Source organism: Echinops telfairi, unplaced genomic scaffold, assembly GCF_000313985.2.
Source record: "Echinops telfairi isolate 266 unplaced genomic scaffold, ASM31398v2 ScPeMD7_7469;HRSCAF=8507_0, whole genome shotgun sequence".
In the NCBI taxonomy this organism is placed as follows: domain Eukaryota; kingdom Metazoa; phylum Chordata; class Mammalia; order Afrosoricida; family Tenrecidae; genus Echinops; species Echinops telfairi.
The window spans coordinates 59,663,745-59,671,020 of record NW_022111372.1 but is presented as its reverse complement, the minus strand read 5'-3'; the positions used below and the strand labels follow the sequence as shown (position 1 = coordinate 59,671,020).

Below are 7,276 nucleotides of genomic sequence, written 5' to 3'. Positions count from 1 at the left end.
TTTTCGGTCACTTGTTGTTCCCTTGTCCCTGGGTTTGTTTTTGCTTTGTTTTGGGGGGTAGTGTAATTTTATTTTATTTAACATTTTATTAGCACTTCATCCACTTGTCACACAATTCAATAATATCAAGGAGAGTTGTACAGTTGTCACCATATTCAATTCTAGAACATGTTCCTTTTTCTTTGTACTCATCATTATTCATGTAATTTTTTTCTAATTGTGGCAAAAATATACACAACAAACATTCTCCACTCCCACAGATTCTCCTTATATAATTCAGTGCCACTGATGTTACTCTTTATGTTGTATAACCATTATTGATATTCTTTTCTTTTTTTATTTAAATCATTTTATTGGGGGCTCATACAACTCGTATCGCAATCCAATATACATCCATTGCTTCAAGCACATTTGTGCATTTATTATCATCCTCAAAACATTTGCTTTCCACTTGGGCCCTTGGAATCAGTTCATATTTTCCCCTCCCTCCTCACTCCCCCCTCCCTCATGAACCCTCAATAATTTATAAATTATTATTATTTTACCATATCTTACACTGCTCGACGTCTCCCTTCACCCACTTTACTGTTGTCCATCCCCCAGGGAGGAGGTTATAGGTAGATCCTTGTAATCAGTTCCCCCTTTCTACCCCAGCTTCCCTCCACCCTCCTGGTATCGCCACTCTCAGCAGTGGTCCTCAGGGGTTCATCTGTCCTGGATTCCCTGTGTTTCCAGTTCCTATCTGCACCAGTGTACATCCTCTGGTCTAGCCAGATTTGTTAGATTGGGATCGTGAGAGTGGGGGGTAGGTGGGGAGGAAGCATTTAAGGACTAGAAGAAAGTTGTGTGTTTCATCGATGCTACACTGCACCCTGAGTGACTCGTCTCCTCCCCACTACCTCTCTGCAAAGGGGTGTCCAGTTGCCTACAGATGGGCCTTGGGACCCCACCCTACACTCACCCTCAACCACAATGATATGATTTTTTTGTTCTTTGGTGCTTGATACCTGATCCCTTCCACACCTCGTGATCACACAGGCTGGTGTGCTTCTTCCATGTGGGCTTTGTTGCTTCTGGGCTAGATGGCTGCTTATTTACCTTCAAGCCTTTAAGACCCCAGACTCTATATCTCTCGACAGTTGGGCACCATCAGCCTTCATCACACTTGCTTATGCACACATTTGTCTTCAGCGTTTGTATGGGGAAGGTGAGCACACAATGATGATTTTTGTTCTTTGGTGTCTGCTACCTGATCCCTTCAATACCTCATGATCACACAAGCCGGTGTTCTTCCCTGTGGGCTTTGTTGCTTCTCAGCTAGCTGGCCTCTTGTTTACTTTCAAGCCTTTAGACCCCAGGCAGTATATCTTTTGATAGTCGTGTCCCTGGGTTTGTTAACACCTACTTCCTTTCCCGAACCTCCCCCTCTCCCATGTCCTGCCGGGAACCATCAGTCCCATTGTTGTTTTCTCCTCCAGATTGTTTATCCCCCCTATCTTATCTAGATACACCTGCAGAAATAATAATGTGTACAAAAAATCAGACAGAGCAAAGCAAAGCAACAAAACAACAGCAGCAACAAACCAATGACCAAAAGAAAAGCCTGTAAGTAGTTCTAGGTCTGTTTGTTGACCTTTACGAGTATTTTCCGGTTGAGTCTGATGGGGTGCACACCCTGGCCCCACAGTCTATTTTTGGTATTCCCTTGGGACTTCCTTGCTCTGCTCTCCTTGTTGTTCTGTTCCACGCCCTTCGTGTTTTGCTTCAGCATGGTGGGGTCAGATTGAGCGCAATTCCCACACTGTGTCTCCAGTGTTGTCCTTCGTAGGGCTACAGGTCAGTGAGGGATGTCGTGTCTCACAGTGGGGCCGGCCCTATGGTCCTCTCTGTGCATTTGCTGCTCTGAGCAGGGATATTGTCCTCAAGGCTTGGTGGGCCAGGATGTGCTCCACTCTCTCTTCCTCCCCCCAATGCCATACACCGTTAGATTTCTTGGCCACAGGTTCCATGAGCATTGATTCATAGCCAAGTAAAACGAATCCTTGACAACTTCAGACATTTTTGCATTTATCGTTTTGAGGATGTTTGTTTTCTTTAGGTTGAGGTGTAATCTACATCAAAGAATGTAGTCTCATATCTAAATCAACAAGTCCTTCAAGTCCTCTTCACCTTTAGCAAGCAAGATTGTGTCATCTGCATATCACAAGGTGCTAATGAGTCTCTTCCAAATCTGATGCCCATTCATTTTTATGTAGTCCAGCTTTTCAATTATTTAGTTAGCATACAAATTGAATAATTATGGTGAAAGAATAAAATTCTGACACCTACCTTTTCTGATTGGTTCCCTTAGTTCTATTTGAACAATTGCTGCTTGGGCTATGTACAATTTCTGCATGAGCCCAAGTAAGTGTTCTGAAATTGTCATTATTCACAGTGTTATCCATAATTCATTATTATCCACATAGTCTAATATCTTTGCATAATCAATAGTTCACAGGCAAATATCTGCCTAGTATTTATAGCTATCTGACATCAACAATGCGATTCCACTCTCCATGAGCTCTGAGGATCCTGGGAACTTCGGGCAGTTGCCTGTCAATGCACTGGGGAAACTGTTTTCTACTTATCTTCAGCGCAATCTAACTTGTGTATAATAAAAATCACATTGCTTGATAGCTTCTGTATTCTGTTGGATCGTCTTTCCCTTTTAATGGGCACAGATATGAATCTCATCTAGTAGGTTGGCCAGGTTGCTGTCTTCCAAATTTCTTGGTGTAGACAGGTGACTGGTTTCAGTGTGTCATCTCTTTGCTGATACATCTCAAGAGGCCTCCACCATCACTTCCTGGTTTCTTTCTTCTTTAAAAAGATAACCATTGTTTTACACTGTGTTAAGTAAAAACTTATACAGAAAATTAGGTTCCCCTTTAAAAATTCTTATACAAATTATAAGAAGACCGAAGAAGAATCAGTGCCTTTGAATTGTGGTGCTGGGGAAGAATGTTGAACACACCATGGACCCTCAAAGGAGAAACAGAATCTATCTTGGAAGAAGTACAGCTAGAGAGCTCCTAAGAGGTAAATGGCGAGACTCCTCTTCACCCACTTTGGACATGTTATCAGGAGAGACCAGTCCCTGGAGAAGGACATCATGTTGGTAAGGTGAAGGGGCAGCGAAAAAGAGGAGTCTCTCAATGAGCTGGATCGACACAGTGGCTGCAACAATAGGCTCAGGCATAGGAACAGAGGTGGGGATGGGGCAGAACTCAGCAGTGTTTCCTTCTATTGTGCATGGGGTCAAAAGGGGTCACAACTGAGTTGATGCACTTACCAAAAATGCAAATTATTCTTTGTCACTCATTACAAGTTTTACAACACGACAGCATTTTCATGATCTCCGGTCTGATTCGTCTGTCTCCATGGCTCTAGCTCCCTTTCCCCCTCCTGCCTCCTCATCTTCGCTTTCAGGCAAATGCTGACCATTTGGTCTCATGTAGGTACTCCTGTAAGGGAGCACATTACCCAGAGGGCATGTTGTCTATTTCATAAGACTATTTATTATGTGCTAAAAGGTGACCTGCAGAAGTAGCTTCAATGTCAAGTTCACGAGGTATCTTAGGGTGATAGCCCGGGCGGGGGTGGGGTGGGGTCCTCTAGTCGATATATATTCACCGCTCTAATCAGATTCGTGATTTAAAGATTCAAGTTTGATTCTACTTTCTTCTCCCATTCTAGGACTTTCTAATGCACGGCTGGATACTAATCAGCTTTCTGTCTTAGGTTAAAAGAGTTTGTACTTTATGTGGTACAAGTTCTGTGGGCTCATCTCTTCTTTGAGATTGGTTTTCTCCATTCTTTTTTTGTCTAAAGACGACCAATAGTTGTATCTCAGTTGCCAGTTGACAAGCACTTAAGTCTCTCAGATGTTACTCACCAAAGTAGGATGCAGAACATTAACTTTGCGAACTACGGTGGGCCAATTGACTAAGGTGTCCCCTGGGGGTTTCTTGATGTCTCAACCCCCTCTGTCTCTTCATAAATAATTCCTTTATGAAGTTTTCCTCATGATTCCCACGTGAGTTTCATCTTTCACTGCTGGGACCCTGACGAATAGGTACAGAGGGTTCGTCTCGATCTCCCTGCTAGGTCTATCAGAGGCCAACCTAGTACCTGACACTGAAAGGCTTGATATATAGCCAATATTTTATGAAACAAGTGAGTCAATAAATGAAGTTCATCATCTCCCTTGAAGACATCTTTGGGGGATGTAAATTAGGAGCATGCACTAAAGGCATCAGAACCACCCTCCTTTTACTGACCAGATGCAGAAGAACCCAGACCCAGGGAGGGTTGGAGACCCAGACAGCCTGCGCATGCTTTGGGTCTGTTCTAAATTAGAGGGGCAACAAACTGTGTTCATTTTCAACTCTTTTGGTATCATGCTTTTCTTCTCTTTCATTTCATTTAAGCACTGGATCAGAATCGGAAATTGCACCATGTGATGATGACTGGGGCGGAGTTTAATCCTTTTATTGACCCCATTTGGGATAAAGCTGGTTCCCACATTGGGGGCAGAGCAGAGTTCTTGCGACAGATGACTAAGAAAGAAAATATAACTAATCCCACCAGAAGAGACCTTTTCCAACACCCACCCTGTGGGAGGAAGACTTATTCTGAGCAATTCTTCTGTCTTTTCCTTGAATGCACTTCATTTGGTGAAATTTGCCCTGAGATGAGACTCAAGCTCCCCAATCCATTTTATCTGCTTTCACCCATTCCCCTGCACCCTAGTAACAGTCCTGCATGGAAATGGGTGGCAAGCTCAAGTTATTCAAGATGATTGAGGCTTGTTGGGCTTTGGTGTAAAGTATAAATAAGAATCTGGTGCAGGGAATGTGCTGAGGTATGCTGAAAACTTTTTTTTTTAAGATAGTTGTCTAGGTTACTCAGTGGAAACGAATGGATGGTGATGCAGGTGAAATGTCAGGGACAGTTTATTGGTGTTAGAAAGCATTTCAGCTATTCCACTTGGTAGAAGTAGCTTTGTTTGGGTAATAAAGGGCCACTTGAATGGAATTGTCTTTGAGTTGATTAGGAAGATAAAAGCAACACAGGCTATTTGCAGAGACTATAAAGTAGGGGCTCAGGAAGCTTTTTGGCATTTCTTGTCCAAAAAAAAGAGAGAGAGAGGGAGAGCAAAGAATTTACTAATTAACCAAAAAGATAAAACTGCAGCTATAGGAATGTTGTCGACCATGCAAAGGATATTAACACAATCTTTAGTGATTATTTTAAACTTTCTATTTGCTGAGAGAAGATATGGAAATTGGAATTTTTATTAGCTTTTATGATGTAGCAGTAAGAAAATAAAAGGGTTATTTTTGACTCTGCTCAAAAATGAAGCATTAGGTGAAATTTCTGACTTGTGAGAGAGGAAATCTCTTACAGATGCAGGGGGAGGAAAAAGTAAGGGGAGAGAGAGGGTTTTTTTTACACTGGCAAATAACACAGAATCAGGAACTTAATGTTAATGTCTCTTCATTAAGCGTCATCCTAAAACTGAACCACAGAATTCTCCCAGCCCTGACCCCAAGTTCAAGTTGGATCCACACAGCTTCTGGTCAGGGCTGCCAGTCATTTGGCAAAGGAATGGCTGCATAGGGCACCAGGCAGCCTTGGTACAGGGCACGTCTCCCTCCTGAGCTGTCCAGAGGGAAATTGAGAGCCCATCAGCAGAGAGCATCTGCTAACCAAGGGCGAGGCATGGGGATCCCGTGGTGCTCAGGAAGCTTGGTTGGGGACTGCACATCAGTGCTGCAGGTACGGGATGGGTATGCCACCACTTACTTGGTTTTCTAACCATCCCATACTTCAAGGATGTTCGAAAGCACATATTCTGGGTTCTAAGTCCAACTCTTCTGTTACCTTCTCTGTGAAGTGGGAACTACTTAGCTGCCTCAGTTACCTAGTGCTGCTGCCACTATCCCATCACAGTGGGGGTGGTTTTAAGAACAGAAATCCATTTCTCACGGTTCTGGAAGCTAAAAGCCATACTGAGGCCTTGGCCAGGTTGATGTCTTCCTTGTTCATAGCCCAGGGCATTCATTGGTCCCTCGGGTCTCCCTGGCTTACAGCCAACCCTCACATGGCACATGCCTTCCTCTGTGTGGGTGTCTCTGTGTCTAACTTGCTGTTTTTATAATTCAGAAGTGATTAGGTTTAGGATGCATTCGCACACTAGAATGACCTCACTAACACACAAAAATAACAACCCTATTTCCAAACAGGTTACATTCACAAGTACAAGAGCCAGACATTGAATACGTCTGGGGGTTGAGGGGGCATGGTAGGGGGTTACTTGAATCCATAACATTCACTTCTCAGGGTCTGGTTTACTATGTGGGCTCACACTCAAAACCCACCGCCCTTGGGTTGATTCTGATCCATAAGGACCCTGTAGATCGGGGTAGAACTGCCCCTTGTGTTTCTGAGACTACAGATTCTTATGAGAGTCAAAAGCCTCGTCTTTCTCCAGGGGAGCAGCTGGTGGTTTCAAACTGTAGACTTCATGGTTACGAGTCCAATTGCAATCACTGTGCCACCAGGACTCCTTTGTGGTTAAAAAAAAAGGCATTGATAATAACAACTATCTCAGAGATAGCCAAAAGCTCTGCAGCCTAGAACTTGGTCCCTGGTAAGGACCATGCATATGTTGCTTATTGCTCTCACCATTGCTAGCTAACCACAGTTTCTCATTCGGGAAAACAATGCTATTAAAGCAATTACTCCGCAGGTCATAGCAAGGATAAACGAAGCCTGTTCATGAAAATATTAAACCATAAAGCACGACATGAGAAGACTTCAAACAGTTCACGGGAAGTTTCCATCACAATGTTACATTTTCAACGAACTTTTCGAAGCCCCCTTATAAAAGTTTTAAGAGCTATCTAACTATTCATTCTGTTTCTCAGATGAGAAACCTGAGCTCCAAAGAGAGAGTGATTTGCTCAAATCAAACAGACAGTTGAATCTGATTCAAGACTGAGATGTAGTACATCTCATCCCTAGCATAAAATTCCTCCTATTCTCCAAACCAAAAGGCATTAATAAAAAGACGGTGGTGGTGTCAAGATACCCAGAACTCAGCAGCTAAAAGTGTGTCAACTTCGATTCCACAGGCACAGCAAAGAGCGAAGACGGTCCTGAACTTTGCCAGGTTCCCTTCCAGGTCCAAAGCCAACATGGCGAGTCAAGAAGGAAGGCAGACCCAACTATC

The 7,276-nt window shown here is 43.3% G+C and overlaps 1 protein-coding gene across 1 annotated transcript in view; it reads right to left on the bottom strand.

The window, feature by feature from the left end:
* The window catches only part of SLIT3 (slit guidance ligand 3), a gene marked incomplete at its 5' end in the record, with an annotated part of 712,261 nt that overhangs the window by 645,301 nt on the left and 59,684 nt on the right, over nucleotides 1-7,276 (bottom strand). The window lies entirely within an intron of this gene.